Genomic DNA, 27,705 nt, shown 5'->3' on the forward strand with positions numbered 1-27,705 from the left:
ACTTTACAAGTGGGAAACCTCAAAGCGAGGAAAACCCACGAAAAGAAAGGGATACAAAGAGCTGAGCACTATATGGCTCCGAAAGCTAGAAAGAGTCAAAGTAAATCCTGTAGGCATCAAGAGTGATGTCTCCAACATCATGAGCAAAATGTAGTGCTTCACCAAAAGATGATTTGAAATAGGGGAAGGGGTCAACATAGGTGCCTTGGAACATTAAGGAGTTCCTATGGTGCCAGATGGCCCACAGAATCCAAAATCTGACCGAGGTGAAGAACACCGCAAACTGAGAATGCGATGACTGAAGCACTCCAAAAAGCCAAAACCGTCTGTGAAAAGAGCCGGAAGGAAAACGCAGCCGAAGAGCAGCCGACACTTGCCGAATGAAGGCTTTGGAGTGGCGACAACGCCATAGCAAGTGTAGCACGGTCTCCTCAGCTTCAAGGCATCTGGGGTAGTGGGAAGGTGCAATATGCCGAGTATGTAACACACTGCCAACAGGTAGAGCTCCCACCAAGCAACGCCACAAGAAAATCTGTTCCTTCAAAGGTAGATACTCTGCCAAATACGAGACATTGTGTGTTGCCACCACAAGGATGACTCGGAGAGCAACCACAACCGATTACCATGGTGCACAATCCATATATCAGACTGAAGGATGGCATATACACTGCCAGCTGAGATGCAGTCCAATCTAGTCGTAGCCAGATTCCAATCAGAGAAGCGAGAGTCCACATCCAAAGGAGGAATGGGTGAGTAATCAGCAAGTATCCTTTGAATTTCCCGCCAAAGAGAAGAATAGTGAGGACCCAACCAAATGCGGGACACTGCATCAGCGAACGAAAAAGCATAACTCGAGCCATCAAGCACCTGATGCACCTGACAGATTCCTTTCTGGGCAAGAAATATGCTTGGCGAGGAGACTGTTGAACCAAAGTCGAAGCGAAGGCCCTGCTCCAATGCAGACTCTCCAAACGAAGAGAATTACCCACAGCGGATGGTCGACCATTCCAAGCCAAATGCGAAGTGACAACTTTCCAATCAACAATGAGAGAAGAAGTAAAGGGACATCTAGGAATGTGTCCTTCAAGCTTCCCAAAAACAACATCCCAATAAGTCGGTTGCCAATGACCAAAAGCTGGGGTGACAATGTGCGTACACAATGTGTGATCATGAGAGCCCAGGGTTGCTGCTACTCCACCAAAATTGGCAACAACATAGCTTTCCGGGCCAAAAGATGCCGTCGCAAGTCCAAAATATTTAACCCTCCAAGCCGCTTGGGAGAACACAGCTTGTCCACAGAGAGAAGCCGAAGACCCTTCTTGGTAGACGAGGTCCGCCAAAAATGCTCCAAAATATTGGACATGAGGGACTGCAAGCGCAACCGAGGCCAGGATAACAAAGGCAAGTAAAACTGCACATAAGCCACAAGGATGCATTGGACAATCCTGAGACGTACATGAAGTGACCACGTGGACAATTTCCAATAATTTAACTTGGAATGTAGACGTTGGAGCACCCAATCCAGTTTTTGCATAGCGAATACATTCCAACCCAACAGATAACCCAAATGGCGAACAAGAACATGTGGAGGAACAATCTCCCCAGGCCATAATATCTTATGCCAGTCACACTTCTTCAGAGGCAATAGCTTGGATTTACAAAAGTTAACTTTGACACCCGTTGCCAATCCAAACAAGTGAAGAGTATGCATAATTTGCTGTACATCATCATAGTGATTACGAGGCATAAACAAAGAGTCATCTGCATAGGCTTGACCAACAATTTGCCGTCCCGAAGGTAAAGACAGGCCATGTAGCCTGCCACTGGAAGTCAGGGAATCCAAAAACATAAAAACAAGGGGTGAGTAGCAATCGCATAGAGTAGAGCACTCAAAGGGTAGCCCTGTCTCACCGACCGTCCCAAAGGCCAAGATTCTGTAAGAGATCCATCCAGCAAGCCCGTAGAAGTGCTGTGCGCATACAAGAACAGCACGACACGGGATATCCTAGGCCCAAATCCCAAGTGTTGCATGGTGCCCGCAAAGAACAGTATCAAAGGCCTTTTCAATGTCAACCTGCAGGACCAATACATCCTATCGAGTGTATTTTGCATATTCCATACCAATGATGACATTCGCGAGGTTATCAGTAATTTGACGTCGTGGAATGAAGCCGTATAGAGATTGATGCAAGCCTTCATGCAAAAAGCTCTTGAGTCGGTTAGCTAGCATTTTTGCCATCAATTTATATACCACAGGCATAAGTGTAATAGGCCGCCAATGAGAGAAATCTTTGCACAATGCATGCTTAGGTATCAGCTTGAGCAAACCTTCTTTCCAAGAGGAGGGCAGTTCCCGCTGTTCCCAAGCTGTATTCATCATGAACAACAGAGGCATCTTCAAATAATCCCAGAAGGACAAGAAAAATTCCACAGAGAGGCCATCCCAACCAGGAGCTCTCCATCGACCCAAATCAAGCAAACTGGCATGCAATTCCGGCTCAGTGAAAACAGCCTCCAAGTCTTGAGCCTGCCGCATCGAAAGGATGGGAGTAACATGTGATAGAAACATGCGACGCGCTTGACAAGCTGCTCTCGTGGGAGAAGAAGGGGCCTCAAAAATCTTGCCATAATGAGAATGTAGGGCTAGTGCTAGCTCTTGTAAAGTGGAGGTCCATTCCCCTGACCGTAATTTAACTCTTCGTATAGCTTGAGACTGCCTGGAGTGATGCAAATGCCGGAAAAATTGTTTAGAAGAACATCCTTTATCTGCAAAAGCTTGTTGTCGAGCTCGAGTCTGCCATTTGGCCAATTTTCTCTCATCATTGTGCCGTAACATAGCGCGAGCAGAAAACAACTCAGTCGCTTGAGTGTCAATAAGAGAAGAATGATTCGCCAAGTGCATTAGTCTGTTACAAGCGTCCTTCGCCTGATTAACCTGTTCCCTTAATTGTGACAAATAATCCCTGTCATAATCCTGGATAACACATTGAACACGCATAACAAAGCGGAACGAGGATATGTCCATATCAACATACATCTGGGAGATCAAAGGCAGGATGATATCCACAATCATAGCCTGAAAAGGCTCATGCTTGAGATAAGCATTATTGACATGCAAAAGCCTCTTCTTGGGCAAGCGATCATTGACATCAAAGAGCCAAAACGAAGCTTCAAGCATACAGGAAAATGATCCGAAAGACACATAGCATAATCAATCCTCAGCTCGCATACAAAGTCATCATACTGTTGCATGTGAAAAAGATACCAGCGATCTAGCCGAGCGCAATACATAGATTGAGCATTATGCTGAAAAGTGAATCCTGGATCAAGCGCATGCGATAGGGGCCACAAATCAAGCCCATTACATGTCATCATAAATTGATCCCACGATTGCCGTTCCGTATGAAGCATGTGAGAATGCCCAATAGTATTATCTGCAAGGTTGGGTGCATTATTAAAGTCCCCACAGAGAAATGCATTAGAACGCCAACAATAAGAGGAGATAGCACTCCACAACCGTGTCCTATCTGCAGAAGCTGTGTATGCATATAAGCCTCCAAATTCAAAAACTTCTCCATTAACAATGCATTGGATGACCATCCATCTCCCAACTGGGTCATTGAAAACCAAGTTCATGTCGAACAAGTATAAGCACACCAGAATAGCCGGCGGAGCCTGCATAAGCTATCCAGTAGCCTGCAAGGTAAGAGGCCCATCCTGCAAATTGATGCTGGTTATGCTCCTGAAGAACCACAATATCCGCTTGACATGCATGTACATAGTGTCAGGTTAACTGCCACTTGTCGTGATTGCATAACCCACGCACATTATAGGAGATGCAATTCAAAGAACTATGCATTTTGATATGGTATATACAGTGGGCGAGGAAATGGGAAAATGGGAGAAAACTCCAGTACCAGTGCCCACCGACACATCCTCCCCGGCTGCAAGCACCTGAGGTGGGTCAAGACTTGGACCCGGAGGATTGAAAGTAAAAGCACCTTGCGATGAAGAGGCTTCGCTTGTAACAACTTCCTTGTAAGAGCGGACCACCTTGTCCCAAGCTTCAGCCAAAGACGTGTTGTCATTACAAGGGAGCTTTTTCTGAGCAACATTCTTCAAAGGGGGCACATAATTACGAGAAGATGCCGGAATATGTGCTGTAGCAGCTTTAACGGGTTTCTTGGGCAGCATCCAAGTTTGGGAGGTTGAAGCCTGTTCTTTGCCTTTGTCTTTAATATTCGGAGAGGCAGAAAGTGCTGACAATTGTAGTTGTTTCCCCTTGCCTTTATTCACCCCGGCTGTGGGAGAGGAGGTTCAAGCACCTTTGGTTTGAACTTCAGCAGAAGATTTTGGATTTGAGTGAGGTTGAGGAGTAGGAACAGTTGAAGGCGGTGGTTGCAGGTTTGGTTCCAGACATTCGGATTGCATATGACCGAATTTGCCACAGTGGAAGCAAGAGTTTGCAAATTTGCCCCATTTAAGCTTAAATGGACGCTTGCCAACCACTTCATCCCCGGAATCGATGGGAATACCTATTGGTGTGGGGATATCTGTAGAATACAAAAACGGTTTGTATTTGTGTCCAGCTTCGGAGGGCAAATGACTTTGCCCAACTGAGCAGCTAGCAAAGGAAGGAAATGACGCCAGGTGCGAGGAAAATCGACCACCCCAGACGGGACACTTGTGACGAATGATACTCTGATAGTCCTTGGTGAGAGCCCAGGGTAGTACATGAGTCATCTGCGTATTGAAGAAAAGAGGAGACATTTCAAGAAAAGCATCCCGAGCATCCATGTCGGCCAGCAAGACTTCATAGAACCCGCGCGCGCCGAAGTAAACCCCTCGAACTGCTTGCCGTTTGAGCAGGAAATCAACCCATTGGTCCACATCCTGAGCTATAGGCATTCTTCCCGGGAAAAAAAGAATCACCGCGTTGAGTGCATGTTGAGCAACGGGATCCATAAGCTCCTGTATAGGGATGCACACTTCCATGACAGGAGCGGATCCTTCCCAGGCTTGATGTGCATCCTCGAAGTCCTCATGCAAACATTCTTTGATAAGGCTTAAAGAATCCATATCTGAAGATTCCATGGCCTTCCGGCACTTGTATATACACTGCTCAGCCGAATCCATGTGAAGCTCACACACACACACACTCTTTTTTTGGGTTTTTGGATATTTGACTGCAATCGACACAGACAAACACACACAAGCTGGCTGTACAGGAACCTGCTGCTTGAAAACTTTAATCAAACTGAAAACCTAAAGATTTACAGAACCTGCGTCGGAAGCTGGCTGTCAAGGCAAAGCCTGAACTTCAGATGGCGCAGAGTTGAGGGAGGCCAGGGGCGCTCAGAGCTGTTTGTCACAGGAGCAGGACTGCTCGCAGCAGTGGGCGCAGAGCAGACCAGGGGCAGCACAGCGCTGAGGACGCGTGCAGGGCTGCAGGGAATACACTGCCTGACTGTGAAACCCTAATGCGCTGTAACCCGATTGTGAAACCCTAACACTGCTGCCCGACTGTCATTGGCGCTGGCACAGCAGGCTTCAGCACACACACACGCACACACGCCCATGCAATCAGGCTGACAACTGACGCTGACAAACTGGCTGACAACAGCCCGCTGCTGTGGCTCCCATCAGCTCTGACGAGCCGCGTGCAGACGAGGGCAATCCACAGCTCTGGCATGCTGCACAAAGGACGCGCAGGGCAGAACTGCGCGACAGCAGACTGCAGAAGGGTTCGCGACACACACACACACACACGGAGACACACATCTTGCTTGCCCTTCACCTATTTTAAACATAGCTTCATGGATTATGGAAATGCCCGAACCTAGATTTTACCGTTTTGCCATACTATAGTGAACAACTATAATTATCAAACATATGTATAAGAGTTTAATCGAATAGAGCACATCGTAGAATGTACCATCGGCCTCAAACCCATCCTGAAGCTAGTTATGCCTTTCTCTGACTTATAAACTTAACATTATTTACCCTTTTGTTCTTTGTCTGACACTATAACCTTAACAATATTTAAATTTGGTTGAAAAACCTAAAATTACACACATACTTTGTGTGTATGCCTATCTCTTATGCATGTATGTCTTGCTCTCTTTGAAAATAGCAATGGCATCATGTTCTGATTGTACCCTTTGGCCTGAAAATGGAGCAAAAATGTTGTCCAGAACAGTTTGTCGCAATACAATTGAGAAATGTTTCCAAATGGAAAATTGTGATGCCTTCTTTAAGTCTACTATGCACTACTCAAAAACTAAAACAGTACTGCCTCTCACCTACATGGAACACACCAAAAGTCCCCTTTAAAAATATGATTGAAAGGTCTCCTTCATAGGCAACAGGCTAATTCGATCAAAGATTTATGAGTTTACTAAGCACCAAATTTATAGATAACATTGTAAAAAAGATTCTCTCTCTCTCTCTCTCTCTCTCTCCTCGCCCTCTGGCTCTCCTTGTCCGCTTCATTGCTTTTCTCTCCTTGAGCCACATGGCTTGGCCTGATTATGGCTCCCATAATAGAATAGAAAGATTATGGACATTGTTCTACCTGGGTGCATCATTTTATGCTTTAGGTATTCTAGCTTTTGGTGGCAGCTTTACTGCATTGTATGGACTTTTTTGAGATGGCTGATGCATATCAAATGCATGATGCATAATCCCCATCTAAGGGACACGTTCACAGCTAACAAAAATTATTAATGGCTTGTGGCTTCGACGACCATTTGTTTCTGGTTTAGGTTAGATATTACTGACATTATTAATCTCGTTTTACTTAAACTCCCTCTTGAGTCCTAGGAGTTTAGTTTTCAAAATGGCTTAAAAGCCTGTTGAAATTAGAGTTGTAGGAACGAAGGAGACACTCAAGGGCACACAAAAGCAAATAGTGTTAGTGTGCAAGTACAAAGAAAAGCTAGCCCTACACTTATGGGCGCATATACAATGCAAACTTCCTTGTGAGAAAATGCCCAGGGAATTCTATGTGCATTCTATGTGCTAAATTTGGTAACAAATCTCCCTTGGGAGTTATGCGAGAGTCAGCACATGAAGTATAAATAAGTGCTAAGCCCGATGGTTTGGGGCAATCCACAAAGGGGAGTAAGACAGCATTCGTGATAGATTAGCAGGGTTGTCCTATGTTGGCACATACGCCAAGCCGTTCTCTCTGCTGAGATTTTTCTTCAACATAATGATAATGCACACCAACATGCTTTGCATGAGCATGAAAAATTGGGTTCTCCGTAGTTGTTACGTCGCTGATTGACAGGGTAGATAGTGGTGGCTGAGTTTTGTCCAACCCCAAGTCAGCTATAAGCATCTGAGCCATATCCCGTTGGATCGCATGCTATGACATGTATCTGCCACTGTATGTTTCTGTAGAGGATTGCCACTTATCATTCACATGAAAATGGTCCTCTCTACCTCATCAGTGTACACAACAATATGAGGCTCCTCTTCTTGCAGGTCATGCATGCCCTTGCCAGCTCTCCAAGCTTTGCCAAATGGGAGGGGGTCCCATCCTTTTCTCCTCAAGGCAAGAAGGTGGCAGCGATCACCAAGACACCAATGCCATCAAAGAAATTTTAGACTAAGATAATCACCAAGAGCCTTCAGGCACGCGTTGTCGTGGTGCTACAGATTCATGCGCAGAAAATAAGGTCCTATGATCACAAGAAGTTTTGGACAAATTCTCACATTGTGACTTATCTCAACATCATGAGCTTCTCTGAGGGAGGCACCGCATACCTAGCTAGGTACAATTGAAGGCAGGGGACCGCCGGCCCGGTGGAAGGGCCGGTGGTTCTTTGCCCCAATCGTACCTAGCTAGGTATGCGATGCCCCTCTCGAGCAGAAGTTCATGATGTTATGCATTGTATGAAAAACACTGTTTTCCTACATGAGAAAATTTTTAAATCTTCTTGTGATCGGTAAAGGGGTATTGCATCTTTGATTGAGAGGCGATTTAATTAACAGTAATTTACGCACGAGTTTTGGCTTAGGCTATAAAGAGATGTTCGGGATAAAGGGGTTTTTCAGAATAGTGCATTATGAACTTTCCACTCAAATAGACAATTGGCATTTTACCCAATGGATTTGAGCTATGGGTATATTTTTGGGGTCCTCATCTATTGGCTCCAAGCATCATTAAGATTTTGGGCTTTGGCCTCTCAAATGGGCACCAATTTTGAGACAATGTGTCACAAAATGATGATGTGGCATGGCCTAGAGAACAGGACTCTTTTGAGTGGCCAGAAGGTGTTAGGTGTAAAAACCTAACCGAAAGGTTGTGCAACTTATAGTACCTTGGCCGAGGGGCCTAGAACCTAAAAGAATAAAAGCCAACACCAAAAATTGCATAGCGAGTGACGATGTGGCATGCTATGCGGATGTTTGCGATTTACATTGACAATTGTTGACGTGGCACGTGATAGCCCATGGGGCACTAGCTTTTGGGACTTTAGATGCTTTTAGACTCATGCTTTTCATGACTGCTTTTGAGCTAGGCCAAGGGCCTTTATAAGTGTACCCGAGCCTCTTCTCCCGGCAGATTAGCTTGGGAGCTTGCGAGAGAGAGGACCCTTGGATGTTGTACTTTGTGGAAGCTTCATAAGTAAAGAAATACCGAGAAGGGGTGCCAGTCTTTGGGACTAGTGCTTTTGGGCATGGAACTTTGTCGTATCTCTCTCAGTTTTGTTTAGTTGTTTTAGTTCTCTCACATGTAGATCTTCGGCTTGGACTGTCCAAGTCTATTACAATGTTATCAGAGCTTAGATGATTCTTCTTCTACGGAGGATCCGATCTCTCAAATTGCACCATACATGGATTCAATTGATCATTCCTGCCAAGAGGAACGTGTTGTAATTGATCACTTGGGCCACGAAGAAACCAACGGGGATTCCAATGGAAGCCGACCCCTTTCCCGGGAATGGAAAGAGGAGTATGGTCCACCTCCATCCACAACTTATGAAAGTAGATGTAGCGTCAGCAACTGTGCTTGATAGATGCTACAGTACTCTTAAGAATCCCCGGTACATGAATTTTTTGACAAAGTCTCCACTTGACGAGGTGTACTCCCGATGGCGTGCTGTCATCCATTCACCTCTGAAGTCGGCTCTAAAGTAGAGACCTACACTGGTGAAACCTAGATAAAGAATGTAGTCAGAGGATGAATTTGATGAAGTTGTAGAGCGACGAGTCAGTAGACACATGAAGACCAAGAGACAATCATGAAAAACGGGTTGAGCAACAGACTATTCCGACTACTTGGGTCACAAATCTACCTTTGAGGTTGCCATTAAGTCAAAGAAGCATGTTCAGCGCGCTCAATGCACGATGGACGAAGGGTGGGAGTGGATAATAAGCAAACAAAATCTTGACTACTCTTTTTGATTCTCCTCAAGAACCTATGTGTGTTACATAAGGAATTGGATCCTCCGTAGAAGAAGAATCTCTATGAGCTCTCATACCATTGTTACATGCTTGGACACTTCAAGCGAGAAATCAATAGCAACACACACACACAAAAACTTCAAATCATTGAACTTTACTTAGAGAGAGAGAGAGAGAGAGAGAGAGAGAGAGAGAGAGAGAGAGAGAGAGAGAGAGAGAGAGAGAGAGAGAGAGAGAGTCGACACTGCACGACGGAGTTCCATTCCCAGAAGCCAAAGACTGATGCCACTTTTGGTATTTCCTTATTATTGCTCACAACAAAGTACAACTCTTGAGGGTCCTCTGCTCTCAAACTATGCCTCCAGATGCTCTGCAGAGTAGTGAGGCCCCAGGGGCTCTTATAAATAGTACAAGGGTTCCCAAAAGTAGAGCCCCAAAAGCAAACATTTCAAAAGCACTTCCCTCAAAAGCATCTGCTACCAAAAGCTCACGCAAACTGCCACATCATCAGCCCAATACAAATCATGAAAATCCATACAGCTTTCCACGTGGCACCGGCAATGCAAATTGTGGGATTTCGCACAGTCCTACCACGTGTCATTTCAGCTCATTTTACGGGCATCCTTCTGGAAGTTCAAGCTTTTGGTCATTACCGTTTTATGCCCCACGGTTGGTGCTCGTAAGTTCTTCAAGTTGGTCGGTTCACTTTCTCTTGTCCACTCGACCATTTCTCTTCCAATTGGTCATGCCACGTCAACACTTTGTGACAACCCTCCCTCAAATCCTTGGTCTTCTGGCCTTTATCCTCAAGATAGTTGTACTGATTTGTTCCATACAGATATTTTCTCTTCGTTGTGTACATCGCTTGATCAAAATCTGAACTCTTAGAGGATGAGAAGTCCTCATCCGAACTATCAAAATGCTTCCGAGACTTCCTACGAGATTTACTCTTCTTGCCTTTGTTATTTTTCTGTGTCTTTCTATGCTTCCCTCCTTTTTTGCTCTCATCACTAGAGTCGGAGCAAGGACTCTCCAAATTGACTTAGGTTTGAGACGTTTTTAGGTTACTAGGACACCCATTGAGCCCTTGAGTTTATATAGCAGTTTGATGTCGCCTTCTTAGGAGGTTGGCTCACGGAACACTCCAAGGTGCGAAGGGTGGCATCTTCCTTGAAAGGAAATGCACAGAGGTGGTGGTCTACTCTGTTGTTACACAGAGAAGCACCTGTGATGTGGGTAAAATTCAAGAAGAATTTCATGTCGACTTGGATATTAGACGAATATGAAAGAGATGTCATCTCGCTTGGCATCATTTGAGAATACTTAAGAAGGATACATTGGATGACTACCCCTAGAGGTTTTGGAATACTTATTTGCTAGTGTCTTTGTTTCAAAAGATTAGCCCTTTCCAACATTCAATAGGGTGATGGACATGATTTTTAGAGAATATCAATCATTTGTGGGCACCTTTTTCGACGCCAATAGTGAGGCAAAGCACAAACACCATTTGTTGCAGGTTTTCCAGGCACTACAACAACATTGACTAGTGGTTAATGAAAAAAAGAGCGAGTTTTTCTTGCGTGAGATACACTTTTTGGGACACAATGTCTTTGTAGAGGGTGTACAAATGGACCCAGTCAAGGTTGAAACCATTAGAGATTGGCTAGATTTAAAGAATGTGCATGAAGTTCATATTGAGCTTATGCTTGTATTACAGGCGGCTCATCCAAAAGTTTGTGGAGATTACTTCTCCATTACACATTTTAACGTAGAAAAGGGTTGCTTTTCTTGAGAACCATCAGAGATTGCAGCATTCAAGACTCTAAAGAAAAGTTGATGATTGGTCCAGTGTTGATACTACCTGATTTGCAGAAGCCATCTGAGGTTTACTGTGATGCATGTGGGCGCAGTCTAGGATCAGTCTTAATGCAGAAGGGCCATGCTGTAGCTTATGAGAGTAGAATGTTCTTGCAACCAAAGCGGGTTGCACGAATTTATGAAAAGGAGCTATTGGTGGTTTTAGATGCTCTTACTCACAGTGGCATTTTTTTTTTATACTTAGAGTAGATTTTATGGTGTTCATTGATCACCAAGTTTTGAGATACTCCTTATTTGAGAATCAACTTTCGGACAAAGAGATAAGATGGACAAATATTTTGTAGCAGTTTCATTTTTAGATTGTCCATGTTAAGGGAAAAAAGAACTTGGTGGCGAATAAGTTGTCTTGCAAGCCACATATATTGGCTATTACGGCAATTCACCATCAAAATTTCGACAATATGGTTGATCAATATGCCACAAATCTAGATTTTGTAGACATCTTTGGTTGTTTGTAGAGTGGGGAGACAGTTGTAGGCTATGCTCTGAAGCAAGGTTACTTAATGTAGATAATAATGTTGTGTGTTATTCAGGCATTAAGGAATTAGGTTTTGACAGAGTGTCTTTGTCCACCTTTTTTGGGGCATTGTGATTGACACAACCTTGGAAGGTGTCGAGCAAAATTTCTATTGGCCAAGGCTCAAAAAGGATGTGGATGTGTTTGTTTGCAGGTGTTTGGTGTACCAAAAGGTCAAGTTTGGTCGACTTAAGACACCTCGTCTCCTATAACCTTTACCTATTTGTAGCTGACCTTGGGAAAGTATAGCGATGGACTTCATTTTTTAATCTTCCCAAGACTCAAAGTGGGCATGAGTTTGTCTCACAAATTTTCAGACTAGATGGTATGTGTGAATCTATAGTTTCAGTTAAAATCCCCATTTTACGAGCTTGTTTTAAATTCGGGCGAGTATAGACAATTCTTATCCTCGTTTCACCCACAAATAAATGGACAGTGGGAGGTAGCCAATTTAGTGGTCTTGGACTTGTTAAAGTCTTACATTTGTGATCAGATGACTCAATGGATTTTCCCTTCGTGGAGTTTTCCTATAAAAACATAGTTCATATGTCTATGGGGAAGGCACCGTTTGACATTGTTGAGGGTGTCAAGAAGGTTCCACCTATTTTGAGCATCAAAGATAAGATTTTTGAATTTGATTAGTACACATAGGATCTAAACACTGCTTTTGCCAAGGTATGAGGCTTTGGAGAAGTCTCAAGTAGGGCATAAGAAGGCAATAAGAAAGCATCAATGTGACTTGGAGCTGAAGGAAGATGATTGGGTCCTACTATGGTTTGACAAGGCACACCTATCAAAACAAAAGGGTAAGAAAAGGCTTTTTCCAAGGCTAAGTATGCGATACTATGGACCTTTCCAGATCCAAGAAAAGATAAATGATGTATCCTTCAGACTGAAGTTACCAGGTACTTGGAAGATTCACAATGCAATTCATATGAGTCTATTGAGGCCTTTCAAAGGTGAAGTGCCAATGGATAGGGAGCCAGATGAGCAGTCCAAAGTGGAAGAGATAGATTAGATTCTCATTCCCAAATAGGTCTTGGATCACAAGGAAAGAAAAGTGAAAGGTAAGCTGACATGTTGGTATTTGGTCAAGTTCAGGAACTATCTGGCTATGGATGCCAAGTGGATGGAGGAGGACCTAGCAGATACTCCTCAGATATTAGAGCTTTACCTTGAAGGTTTTGGTTTAACACCGACTATTCCAAGGGTTATTGATGCATCAACAGGTTTCGATGAATCGCCAAGTTGAAGCTGGTGCTGTGTAGACTATACAAGAGGGGAGTTACTCCGCTCCTTTGTTGTAGGTTAGCTCGATGGAATAAAGTCATTGATTTCTTTTGAGATTTGAGGGATACTAATGGGCTGACAATATTCTCTGGATGACTTTATGTAAAGAAGTACTTTGTAATGGAAATTTCTTAAATGAGAATTTTACATGTGCTATCTCATGTGTGCCTTGTTTGAGTGCATGTTTGAAAGGTGAAATGACTGCAACATTTCTCCTTGTGCACGTGAGGGGGGATGTGGATATGATAGTAACAAGAAAGATTAGCGCGATCTGGATATGATTGATAAATAAGTTATAATGATCATGATTCTCATCTAAGATCTTGACAGGGATAGTGATGTGAATGTTCAATGACTTTCCTAGTACGTAGGTACTTATAGTCACTGTGTGTTGAAGTGATTTTTGTCCTATGTTAGTTTTGTAGGCATAATCAAGGGCGATTACAATTCTTTCTAGAGGGGCAATGTCACAAAGTGATGATGTGGCATGGCCTAAAGGACAAAAGGGGGCCTAAACTCTAACAAAAGAGACAAAATAAATTTTACCAACTTGCATGACTCTTTTGAGTGGTCGAGAAGGATTTAGGTTTAAAAACCTAACTTGAAAGTTGTCCAACTTTTGATACCCCCAGTCGAGGGGCCTACACCATTCAAATAAAAGCTAGAACCAAAAATTGCATAGCAAGTGAATGACATGGCGGTCTGTACGGACGTTCGTGATTTGCACTGAGAGCTGTTGTTGTGGCACGCTATACAGACAACCTCTCTCAGTTTTGTTTAATTGTTTCGATTCTCTCATGTGTGTTGCTCTACATCTTCGGCTTGGAGTGTAAGTCTATTACACCAAGACTTCAGGTATTTTGAATGTGGGTTTTGGGCATCCCCAAATGACCTTTGTGCAAAAGTTTAGGCACATGAGCTTTGGCCTCTCAAAATGAGGCACCGCTTATCGCTTCTGGTTTAGGGTGTTATTTGGGTTTTGATCCCTAAATGGGCACGCAACTTTGGGCTTTGGCCATCAAACGGCCGCCCAACAAGAGGATAAGAATGTCAATTAGAGGTGAAAACCAAGAAAAATGGCAAGCCAACAGTGTGGTTCAGCATTTTGACCAAAGCGGCGCGTACAGTGAAGATCAACAAAATGGGCTGCCATGTGATCCTGGGAAGTTCCCATGATGATGTGTGTTCAATAGGAGAGAATTCAGGAGTAGACAATCACAGAGTTGAGGGGATTCATCAAGGAAGAAAAAATCAAAGAGTGAGAAGAAGGGATATCAAGTGAAGGCCTTGAGCAAGCAATAAGTCGGACTCAGCATAATGTTGAGAGAAGGGCAATCCGAGAAGGGAGTCCCAAAGTAGAGAAAATTCGGGAGTAGGGAATTAGAGAGAGAGAGAGAGAGAGAGAGAGAGAGAGAGAACTCAAGGAAAACCAGAGCAAGGGAGGTAAATACAGTGCAAATTTTTCCCTGCTTGCTCTGGTTTTCCTTGAGTCTCTCTATCTCTAGAACTCAAGGAAAACCAAAGCAAGCAGGGTAAATACAGTACAAGTTTTTCCCCGCTTGCTCTGGTTTTCCTTGAGTCTCTCTCTCTCTCTCTCTCTCTCTCTCTCTCTCAGCCAGAGGCCCAAAGCTTGTCCGACTAAAGTAACACAAATTCTTCGTGCAAAGCACGTCTCGACTCCACATTTTGTTGAACCCAGTGCAAAATATCCATAATGTGAATTTGGGCGAGATATGGCAGAGGCAAGGATGCTACTGATGATGGACATATTTATTTATCACTTTTCTTCAGCAATAGGGAAATATGATATGCTTTTGGCTTGAGGAGAAAGCTAAACACTAAAGCAAAAAGTGACAGATGATTTAGTTGCAGAAGTACTAGATGTGGTGGTAATGAGAAAAGCTTCTTTGATGGATATGATTCTTAAGGATATATTGGGTGTTACAAAGCGGAGATGAAGCTTTGAAAGGTTCTAGAAGACTAGACAATTGCAGCTTTTGAACAACTAGTGAATCCAGAGCTCAGTGAACGAATTTAGGGGTTTGTAAAACAACTTGATAACAATTGGGATGACTTTGTAAAAGCGGTTATAAAAGAAGGCTCATATTATTCAGAACTAAAGATAAAACAATATGCTTCTAGAGATGGAGATTCCATACATGTGAAAAAAGTTCAAGAATTGTTGCATGTGTGGAATAAAACACTATTTGAAGTTGTTTTAGACACATGTCTTTTGCAAAATGACAAGCTATTATTGGCAATTGATGACAAGCTATTATTGGCTAGTGATGAGGACATATATGAAGCTCTGTTTGCAAGAATCATAGATCCAGATTCCTTACATGAAGTTTGGGGTTCTGGGGATAAAGTTATGATGCTTTAACATTCTCAAATTGAAGATAAGACAGTATTCATGGGTGTCGTACATGTTTGAATTGAGATCAGATAAATTGTGATATGGGTTATTAATATTTCTACTCTATTTGAAGATGCAAATAAGGATGCTTGCCATGATGTGTCTATTATATAGGGCTCTAAGATTTTGGGTTATCTGCAGGTATGCAAACAATAGCAGAAGCTTGAATGCTATTTAAGTTTTGTAGGAAAGGGTAATTACAAGCATGTTTTTGAGAACCTATCTACTACAGAATAGGAAGGGTATACATTGTGTGTAATATGTCACGTTTGAATATGGTTCCAAGATTCAATTGAATAGTTCTTTAGGTAGAGAGTGTAAGTCTTATGTAGATGAGATGTTGAGACAAAAAGCTTACATTCTCTTCTCAATTATGATTATTGAGTAAAGGATAGTTTCACTCTAAAGTAAAATTCAAACTTCAAAGATGTACTCATTGTAATGCTTTACTTTTTAGTGTTTTAGTTTAAAATAGATGGACGAGCTTAAAATAGGATGAAAAAGTCTTGGAGATCCAAAAGTAGGCTTTTTATGGTGCACCATCTAAATTTGCACTTTCTATCAAAATAAGGGGATTTTCACTATTCTTTTCCCATTGCCTTGTCCGTCACACTTGTTCTTGTCATTTTGAGTACTTAGAAGTCTATATATTGAGTTTGCATGATGAAGTTAATACAGGAACAAATTGCAAGCAGCAATAGTCTAGTTTACAGGTAGAGACATACAAGAAACATCTATTTTGATCGATTCAACCAAGAAGTGATGGCACTCCTTTATGATTCTACAATATCATATTTTTTAATTTAATTTTTTGTATTGAAATAATCGTACTAGTATGTAGCTTTGACTATTTTATGGGCATCGAAGAACACAAGGTGACATCCACTCAAAGGAACGAGACAAAGCCTTTATTGTGCTCCATGAGATTGCAATTGAAATTTGTTGTGTGTATGCAACACAAGATAGCTCGAGGTGGTTGGCTGATTCGAGCTGTTTCTTCAAGGGTGTGTATTGACTATATATATCTTGAGTCGATTCTTGTTACAAGTGGTATCAAATCCGATTGATTCTACAATTGTGAACATAGAGGTTATGAGCGATTGGTCAAGGGACAAGAAGATTTGATCTAGACATATTGATAAAGGACAAAGGAGAAGTCAATGAAGTATGAAGAGCTGTTGCCAAGGATTGTGATCGTGCAAGATGGTGACAAGAAGACAAACATGGTGATAATTGTGATCAATGATGTGATTGAGCAAAGTAAGTGCATTGATCTAAGACGAAATTTTATGAGATCTTTTCTGTATAGTTTTAGAGCTTTTGTCATAAATTTTTTGGGGTAGATACACACTAAAAAAGTGAAATTATTAATTAATTTGGGTAGAACATATTATTTTGTTTCATCTAAGTTTGCACAAAAATTGAAATCAACATTGGACTCTAACATGAAACGGTGTGTAGAGTTATCCGATGGAAAGAAATAGTAAATGTGTGGACATTTTGAGAATGTGTTCTTCACACTTAACAAGGAACAAATATTCTGGCAACTTTTATGTGATTGATGTGAATGTTCATGATGTCAAATTGGGAAATCGGCTGGTTATCTTTGGATCAGGATGTTACTGCTTGTAAAAAGAGAATATAGATTTTGAAGGACATGACCATAGAATTAAAGCTATCGAGAGGGACTCAAAATCAATCTCGGTTTTTGTAGTGAAACTTATAAGAGGGGTTAGGTAGGCATGTGAAACATTCTTAGTGTTTGCTCATGAGATCATAGAGGGAAAAAAAGGACCCCAAATCTTTAGTACGTTGAAAAACACTTCTGGATTAGTTTCATGACACGTTTTCGGTTGATATATGTGATCTTCCTTCACCTAGAGCTCTAGACTATGCAATCGATCTCTACACTTGAATGGACAAGGTGTTGAGTTAGTTGAGTGGTGCCTAGGTAATCTGGAAGATTGACCTTTCATCTAGGTATCATCAAATTAGAATCAAACTAAAGAACATTTCAAGGACTGCATTTTAAAAAAGTTATGCACATTATGAATTTAGTTTTATTGCTTTAGAATTCACTAATGCATTGACCACATTTGTATGCTTGATAAACAATATTTGTCATTCATATCTTAATGTCTATATTTTTGTATTCTTGGATGATATTTTTGTTTATTTGGAACATGAAAGAAAAAAAATGCATGACAGTTGTGCAAAATTTTGAGACTCTTCGTGAGCATATATTGTATGCCAAAATGAGTGAATGCTTTTCTGGCAAGGATACAATTTTATTGGGATGGGTGATTTCTGAGGTGGACAAAAGAAATACTAAGAAAAATTTAAGGGACCCATAGAATACAAAAACCACATGTCATTTTCATTAAAAGATTCAGGCATCTCAGGAATAATAGTATTGTCAAAGTTTTCATTAAGTAGCAAAACTCTCTTGTTGAAGATTCCACTTGGGTTGACATCGGTGCTTTGCCTCTACAACTTTGCACATTCTAACTTTGAGGAGCATGGTTTAAAAGTTACAACAATTAGACTTAAATAAGACTTAAACAACAACAATTAGTCTACAGGTAGAGACATTTAGGAAACATCTATTTTGATCGACCCAACCAAGAAGTAATGGGACTACTTTATAATTTTGTAAAATCATATTACCTTATGTGCTGAGTTGGTCTTATGACAATGTTTTTTTTGGCTATTTTATAGAGGCATCAAAGAACACAAGGTGACATCCACTCAGTAGAACGAGACAGAGCCTTTTATCAGGTGCCATGACATTGAGATTAGGATTTTTTGTGGACATGCAACACAAGATAGCTTGGGGTGGTTGGGTGGTTTGAGCTCTTTCTTCAAGGGTGTGCGGTGCTGTTGTATATCTGGACTCTCTCTCTCTCTCTCTCTCTATATATATATATATATATATATATATATATATGAAGCTTTAGAAGGGTTTAAGGCTATCAACAACAAGGGTTTCTCTTAGCTTGATGAGAGATGTGAATAATCTGATGATACTGATTTTTTGCAAATTTTGGATGGGTTCTAAAAGATTTTGTGCCAAATAGTTAGGGCTTGTTGTACAAGTAGATTTGTTGTCTTTTCCTACCAACTGGTTGAAGGGTTATTAATGAAGATATGGATAAGGAAATGAGAAGCGTATTCATAGGTGAAGTCATTTTTGATAGTCCCCTTGTGCTGCGTGGATACTATTTTTGATGCATTTCGAGACTCTTATTAGACCTTTGCTACTAGTACTTGGAGACTTATGACCCTAGGAAACCCTTAAGCTGTCAATTTTGATGCATTATGCACATTGCTGTTACAGGAGTAACTTACAAGAAAGAATAGGGATAAAGAGCGTGTAGTTTGACAACCTTTTATTGTTGCTCAAAGAAAAGGTGGTAATAGCAATGCAACCACTTCTCATGGTTCTTTTGTGAGTAGCAGATCACCTATTTCTAGTGCTTCTGTTGGCAGCAACTTGTATGGGAATTATGGTGAAAAACGCAAGAAGAAGACGTGTTTCCATTATTGTAAGTGTAATGATCACCTAATAAAGCAATGTCCTAAGTTGAAGGCAAAACAAGCCAAGAAGAAAGAGGCAGGATCTACCACTAGTGCAACTATTGTAGAATCTTCTATTAATGGAGATTGTGATGTTGATGTAGATGAAGATTAGGCATTTAGTGAATAGTATACTTATGAGCCTTCTATCCATGATGCATGTATGTCAATTGATGCAGAGTCATATGTTTGGTACTTTGATAGTGGTGCTACAAAGCACATTACTTTGCATCATGATTTATTTGCCTCTCTTGATGTTGTCCATCACGAGAATATAGTCACTTATTCGGTCAAGAGAGTTAGAAAGGTTTTGCTAATTGTTGTGAATGGTAGTTCTTTCACTTGTTGATGCATTTTATGTACTAGGGATAAACAAGAACCTTTTCTAGTATCTGTACTTACAACACTTGGTTTTGTATCACATTTGTAAATGCTGGATATATAGTTCATGATCTCAGTTTGGTGATGAAATTGTTGTATCTGGCATTTTGTACCATGACCGATATAAGATCTCTTTGTATGACAAGTGTGGGTAGAAGTTTTCTTCAATAGCTATGGATTCAAAGGTTGCCTCATATGCCAAACTTTGGCTTGCATGATTTGAACATCTGAATCTTTCCAGTTTATTGTGTTTGTAGAAATCTGATATGGTTGCTTCTTTGCCACCTCTTGAAGCACCTAAGGATATTTGTGAAGGCTATTAAGATGCAACGCTCAAAGTTAAGGATGGTTCAATAAGAGCTATATGCAGGTTGCAACTTGTGCATAGTGATGCTTGTTAGCCTATGCGAACTCCATTCTTGGGTAATTACCTATACTTTGTGACTTTCATTGATGCATGGGTGTCTCTGCTTAAATCCAAGCCAAAGTGTTCATGTGTTTCAATCAATACTTGAATGTGCTTGAAAGTGTCACTAAATGTATTATGCGCACCCTTTGTTTAGATCAAAAGGGGGGAGTATATGTCTCATGAATTTATGCATTTTTGGCTAGTCGTGGTATAAAACACCGATGTACAATGCCATACAAACCTCAACAAAATAGTGGCGCTAAAAGAAAATCCATGTATCTTACGGAGATTGCACAATGTATGGTCAAAGTTCAAGCTTTATTACATTCATTTTGGCTTGAGGCTGTCATGTGTGGTACTTATGTAGTTAACAGGTGTCCTACCAGAGCTTTGCAATCTATGACTCCTTATGAAGCATGGCATGATAAGATGCCATCTATTGATTACGTGCATGTTTTTGGTTGTTTACCTTATGATTTGGTGCCACAAATGTAGTGCAAAAAATTGGTTGATAAGGCTATCAATGCATTTTTGTTGGTTACAGTCCTAAAAACAAAGGTTACAAGTTATACCATTCACAAAAAAGGGTATTTTGGTTTCACAAGATGTTATATTGTGGAAGATTTTTTTCAATATTTATTATCATGTACCAGAGAGTAATGTGAGCTGACATGACATTTGTGACACTTTATTGCCCCTTTTGAATGGTGAAAACTTGAATATAAGTTGCAATGAGACAAATATATAGCCTATGGGGGTTTTGGAAAATGTTACGGATAAGCCTATTAGTGATGTAGATGTACTTGATTGAAAATGTTACGGATCAGCCTATTAGTGATGTAGATGTACTTGATGGGGATTTTTGAAAATGTTACGGATCAATTTATTAGTGATGTAGATGTACTTGATGTGGAAAGGGATGAGAATGAAGAGGCTAGAGGTATTGAAAAAATGGATGGTGCAAACTTTGCGTGATAGTAAATTGGATGCATATAGGTCTAGTTGTACTCGTTCAAGTTCTCACCATGCATCTATTTTTCAGATTGTCATGCTTTGGTTGTTTTTAATTTACGTGATGAAGAGACTCTTTTTTTTAATGAAACATAGAATTCAACTAAATCGAATGGTTACAATGCAATCAAAATATGATGCACTTATAGAGAATGAGACATGGACTTAATGTGAATTGTCTCCTGGCAAAAAGGCCATTGGTACGAAGTGGGTTTACAAGTTGAAACGTAAGTTGGATGGTGAGATTAATTGCTACAAGGCTAGACTTGTTGTTGCAAAAGGTTGGCATTCCCACTTGTCCTATGACTACTGCTATTTTTCTATGTGCATTGGTTGCTCATTTTGGATGGAATGGACATTAATCAGACATTGTTACTACTTTGCTGAATGCTGATATACTTAAGGAAATATATATAACAGATACTCATGGTTTTCTCAAGAAAGGACAAAAAACAAAAGTATGCAAATGCAAGAAAGATTTGTATGGGTTGAAGAAGTCTCATCGTGAGAAAGCTGACATGCATTTGGTTAAACAAAGCTTTCACAACAGTCCAACTGAAAGCACTTTGTATGCCAAATGTGAGGGTGATGTTTATCTCATCGTCATTTTATTTGTGGACGATCTAATTACCAATCTGAGTGTGATGCACATTGCTAAATTAAAGGCTAAATTGATTGCTACTTTCAAGCAAGCTACATAGAGACATTACTATGTAAGTTTAGAATTGAGGACTACAAACCTATTGCTACTTCAAAAACTAGTTTTAAATTGAGTCTTCATGATACTAGAGATCTTGCTGATTTCATTCTTTATCATACTGTTGTTGGATGCCTTATTTATGTATGCAATATAAGTCCAGATATTCAATTTGCAATCTCACATGTTAGCAGATTTATGCATAGCCGAGGGTGTAAGCATTACATAGTGTTAAAAGGATCTTTTGCTACTTGAGTTGCACTTTATATCTTGGGTTGTTTTATCCTAAGGAGGGATCATTGCTGCCAGATTTACATGTTTTTTTGGATTGAGATTGGGTTGTGTGTTATCATACATGAGTATCCACAAGTGGTTCTTCAACAGTTCATGCATACCATGTTTGAGCAAGAAGCAACCTACTATGGCCGCTTCAAGTTATGAAGCTGATTATAGAAGGGCAATCTTCACGGCTACGGTTGAGTTTATTCTCCATCTTTGTGTGCATTGCTACAACCATATTTTTAACAATTGATATCAAAGCAAGCTTTTGCAACTTGTGTAGTGCCACTAACACACTCATGGCTCACGGTTTTAGAGCTAGATGATCTTTTGTGAGCATCACTAGGAGGGAAACAAAACTTTTTGGGAAAGACCATTGAGCTAGGTATCATCAAAGTTTTGATTTAGGCCCATTTTGACCTATATTTCCACTATTTGTAATATTACACATATAATTTTGTCCTTCTGTGTAGGTTTTTCCATAGTGTACATTTTTACAAAATAGACACTTTATAGTCATTTTTGGGTTGTGCTATATAGCATGTTAAGTTTTGTGTAGTTTTTCCTCTATGAAGGCACTTTTGCATTTGGTACAATCACCAGCCATGTATGATGTTTCTCGCATGTTGTCACATGAGGACAAATTGGATGGAGATAGCTCTAGCCACTTTGGGATTACGTGATGCAGCATCTCCTTAACAAAGGGAATTGTAAGGCAAGGTTTTGTGGATATAGGTTTTGTGGATGATGGTGAAGGTTCTAGTAGTTGTACTGATAGAGTTGTTTTGCCTATTATTGAGCAAGCAGAATGGGATGATAAGGATAAAAATCTCATGTATTTGTTGAATTTTCTATTAAGTGTTCCATTTCTCATTTTCTTCTCATTAATAGCAAAATAAGCATGGGATAGACTAGCTTCTTTTTATGAAGGTCCTAATTTGGAAAAAATTGCTTACCTATGTTAGGAGCTACAATTCAAGTTTATGGATGAGGAGTATTTTTGCTATGAATGTATTTCTTGTGGATATTAAAGATGTCAATGAGTAGATCCTTGCCATTGGTGAGGTTGTTCCTTATAGTTTTCTTGTTCAAATAGTTCTTGATGCTTTCCTACACTCTTAAGGTCATTCCTTATAGTTTTTTGGTTCAAATGGTTCTTGATGGTTTGCCACATTCTTACCAAATATTTCTTGATGCTTTGCCACATTCTTATTAAAATTTTCCTTCCACCTTTAGGCTCGTGACATATAATAAACCTGATGAAGTTTGATGGTCTCGTGTATGTATTTTTTCAATAGGCTCAATATAGAGAAAACAAAGCTTAGAAACATACTGCTGAATAAGCATTTGTGGCTATACAGTAAAGCAAGAATATCACTATTGTCACCTTTAATGCTTTTGCAAAAGTAGCAAGTTCTCCCCTACAACTATTGCTTCTTCAAGCAGTGATATGTGTGAGAGGTCTTGGGAGAAAAGAAAAATAAAGTGAGATTTCATTATTGTAAGGAAAATGATCATCTTATCAATAAATTTTCTAAGCTTAAGGCTAAAGGGGCTCATAAGAAAGAGGGATGTGCAACTTGTGTAATTTTTTATTTGAATGCCATTTCAAATGCATCAATTTATTATACATGTTTTCGTCATTTGAATCCCTGTCTTCAAGCACCATCATAACATGTATGTGAAGGTTATAGTTTTGGGAGAATAAAGTATCCTAAATTTCCTAGGCATGACTCCGTGCAACCTACTTGCAAATTGCAGCTTGTCCATAGTGGTGTTTTTGGTCCAATCGATACTCCATCTTTTGGGAATCATTTATACTTGTGCCTTTTATCAACGATTACTTTAGGCATGCATGGATATATACGCATAAGGAAAAGTTCAAAGTATTTATGTGCTTCAATAAATTTTTTCTTATGGCTAAAATATATATAGTTGTATAACCTGTTGTACAATGGGCACCCCTCACTTTGATCCATGGGGGAGTATACATATAAAGAATTCAATCCATTTGTAGAAAATTGTGGGATAAAAAAATAATTTGTAATTGTATATATCCCTCATAAAAATAATATTTCTTAGAGGAAAATCAGGGTACTTATGGAAATGCTATGTATGATCAATATCCAAGACTTGCCACATGTTTTGGCTTGAGGCTATGATGCATATTGTGTATGTATCAAATAGGTATTCCATTAAATCAATGCAATCTATCACTTCATATGAGGCTTGGCATGGCAAGAAGCAATATATTGGTCACTTGAGTGTGTTTGGTTGCTTGTCTTATTCCTTGGTTCTTGAGTAGCAATGCATAAAAGTGGATATAAGATTATGAATTTTTTTGTTGGTTATAGTATGGAAAGGAAAGTTTACAAGTTCTATCATCTACAAACAACTTATATCTTAGTTATTCAAGAGTTTTTTATTGTGGAAGACACAGTTCAAACTTGTTAGGATGTATCTTAATGATATGTATTACTTCACAAATGTATATGATGTGATGTCGCCTCTCTTTCATTCTAGGAGTACAAATGTGAGTTGTAATGAGGCACATATATAGCCTATGTAGGTCTCAAAGGACATTATACGAAACCATTTTCCTAATGTAGATTTACATGATGTGAGTATCTTCGAGCTAAAATTGCGCAAGCTGAAGGCATGCCAAAGTGATTAGTGCAAACCTTGAGCAACTATAAATTGGTGCACCTTTGTCTAGTTGTAATCACTCAAGTTCACTTTATGCCTCTTCTACATTAGATTGTTATGTCAAAGTTGACAATGTAGAAATGTGTGTGTGTGGGTGTGTGTGTGTGTGTGTGAGAGAGAGAGAGAGAGAGAGAGAGAGAGAGAGAGAGAGATTGCTGAACTAACCAATTGGGAAATGAATTCATGATTATACATGTTAGGAAATAAGACATAGCTAAATAGATAATTGAGTAGATTACTTAATGGAGAGAGATAGATTTCACACACAAGAGATTATAGAGGAGAGAGAGAGAGAGAGAGAGAGAGAGAGAGAGAGAGAGAGAGAGAGAGAGAGAGTACACACGATATACGTGGTTCACCCAATGTGGGCTATGTCCACGGGAAAGCAGCCACTCAATGGCTTTAGTACTTCAAAACAAGAAGTTGTTTACAAAGGGATTATACCCTTAATGGAGCTCCCGCCTTGCTTCACTCTCACCACCTCACACTCACCTTGTTGCATCAACTTCACACTATGAAATGTGTGTAGAAATGGCCTCCTTTTATAGGCCAAAAGGGCTGCCCTCTCTTATGAGAGACAGCCATGTGTAGCCGCCCTTGTGCGAATAAGTCCAAATCGGACCCTCCAATCCGCCCATGTGTGGCCGCCCGTGAGAAGACAAGTCCGCTTTTGAATTCGGCCACCGGCCATTGACTTCCAACCACCGGCCATCGGCCATTGACTACCGGCCACCGGCCATTGACTTCCGACCACCGGCCATTGGCCATTGACTACCGGCCACCAGCCATCGGCCATTGACTATCGGACACTGGCCAACCGACCGGTTGTTTTCCGACCACTTTCCGGCCGCCGTCCGGCCATAATATTCCAGCGAAAAAGAATATTCCGGTGAGTGACTTTCCTTCATGCACGATGGCTTCTCCTCATAATGGGGGCCTTACAAATGTGCGCTTTTACCACATAAAATTACAAGGGTAAATCAGGCTCCATACTTAACAATACAATGGGGGTTTTGGGTTTCTTAGCAAATAACTGAAGCGTAACCGTACACTCACAATTCTCACTACCTAGAAACTTATCAAATAAGTAAAACAACTGCCTAAAAGGAAAATAATAATAAGGATCACATTGGGCATTCACTTGAGATGAATAAGCTTCAACACCCTCTATGTAGCTTCTAGTGAACGTGTAGGAAGACCAACTAGATGAAGACGCTACCATGGACACCCCAACACTGGTCCTTGGGTACAAAATACACCTTTGATTTTGTAACACAAGGTTGTCACTTGAGAAGACTGCCACCTTGAGCAGTGTTTACCTCATAGAAAATTGAACTATAGACCACACTATGCAAGAATACCCATTCATGAACTATGAACACATCACATCCAAACTTTCCAAGATAATGAACTTTGAACCACATCTTGCCTACAATTTGGCCAACAACAATGGATTGTGCACATGTCCATAGTGTTTTTCTTACATTATGTTAGTTCCTTGCTAGATGTATGTTCCTCAAACTTTGAACGTGGGTTCAAATATAGATAACTTGAATTCTGACATATGTGTCCAAATCATGTATATGGAGCTTCCTTTCCTCCTTTCTAGTCACAAAAGCCTCTCTCTTGGTCAAGCATGTTGGGACAATATCCACTTGACAAGAAGACTGGAGTTTTTGCTAGTGTAGACTGTACCACATTGGCAGACTTTTGCGAGTCCTTTGATAAGTCATTGTCATTGTTTTCCTCATCACACTTGCCTTTGCCTTTGGATTTGGAATCCCGAGACAAATTACCATGCTTTTCATAGTTAAAAAAAGCATTGGCTCTCAAACTTCTTTGTAGTTTTTGAAGCAGCAAGTGCTTCTCCACCTTATCCTGAAACTCAAACCTTGCCTTGAGTGATTAAGATGGATTCCTCCTCAATAGAGAAAAGAGCCACAAATTCTAGATTTTCCTTCATGATTTGCAAGCGTAAACATTCCAATGAGTTTAGACCACATTCCAATGGTAGCTTTCATAGTCTATATAGCTATAGAGAGTGACCCTCCAATGGCTGACCTAACATTTGCATTGCTCGCATCCTAGTCAATGCGTGATGTGAGATAATCCTTATCCCAAAGTTGGGTGTACCAATTGCTACTATCCCTTATGGGTTGCATCTTCATGCCGTTGACAATGTTCTATAAACCTTTTGTAGATAACCAAAGCTCCTTGATCAAATTCCAATGGGCATAGTTGTCGTTGTTTAGCTTATCGTTGGCATTTGAGCATGGAGGCACCATTGCATGGTACAAGCCCCTTCAAGTCTTTGCACACCACAACACTTTAGAAGTCCCTAAAGCTCCTGTCTCCCAAGCCCTCATGGGGTGCTAGCAAACTGGGGTCTTTGCTTCACCAAGCATCTCAAGGGCCCCTTTGGATGCACTAAGGGTAGCTTGCACATGGGCTTGCAAAAGGTGTTTTAAAATGCTAGGCTAGGAGAGCTTACAAGTATCGCGCAAAACTGCCCCAAAGAAAAGCATTTTAGAATGCTAGGGCAATTATCATCGTTAGAGCATGTAGTCCAACAACCTTGCTTTTCTAGCAAAGTCTTGCAACCACAAAGTTTTAAAAAGCTACTTTTTCAAACTCACAACAGAGGTTCCTCAACTCACCTATTCTGAGACAATGTAGTGAACACTACTCAATAGGGGAAGAGCACCATTTTGAAATGCTCCGCTAGTTGAGCAAAAAAATGCAGAAGAAGATGTTTTACATTTTAAAAGCATCAGTGGTCCACAAGCCAATGCAACACGATTTCTCCCACGGTACTTTGATACCATGTCAAAGTCAATGATGCAAAAGCGGAAAGAAAATGAGAGAATGCATGTGTGTGTGTGTGTGTGTGTGTGTGTGTGTGTGTGAGAGAGAGAGAGAGAGAGAGAGAGAGAGAGAGAGAGAGAGAGAGAGAGAGAGAGAGAGAGAGAGAGAGAGAGAGCACTTGTTGCACCAAATGATTGGGCAATGAATTAATGATTATACAATGGGGGCATTGGGTTACTTATATATTGCCTAAGGAAATTTCCCTATGTAGAATCTTGTCCAATACTAAAATAAATACCTAAAGGGCAAATAGTTAACTAGGATCA

The 27,705-nt window shown here is 40.6% G+C and overlaps 1 protein-coding gene across 3 annotated transcripts in view; it reads left to right on the forward strand.

Annotated features, from left to right (window-relative positions):
* LOC147463112 (uncharacterized) overlaps positions 1–18,547 on the forward strand; it is a 56,357-nt gene extending 37,810 nt beyond the window's left edge. The window contains exons 2-4 of one of the 3 annotated variants that reach the window (XR_015184916.1): positions 16,383–16,519; positions 16,603–16,775; positions 18,234–18,547. The gene's annotated coding sequence lies outside the window, so the exon portion shown is untranslated. Of the gene's footprint in view, positions 1–15,656; positions 16,263–16,382; positions 16,520–16,602; positions 16,776–18,233 lie in introns of those variants that run through there. The other 2 variants (XR_015184917.1, XR_015184920.1) reach the window with 2 other exon arrangements.
* Positions 18,548–27,705: the final 9,158 nt, after the last annotated feature.

The sequence above is a fragment of the Adiantum capillus-veneris genome, chromosome 2 (assembly GCF_014529385.1).
Source record: "Adiantum capillus-veneris isolate H3 chromosome 2, ASM1452938v2, whole genome shotgun sequence".
NCBI classification, from domain to species: Eukaryota; Viridiplantae; Streptophyta; class Polypodiopsida; order Polypodiales; family Pteridaceae; genus Adiantum; species Adiantum capillus-veneris.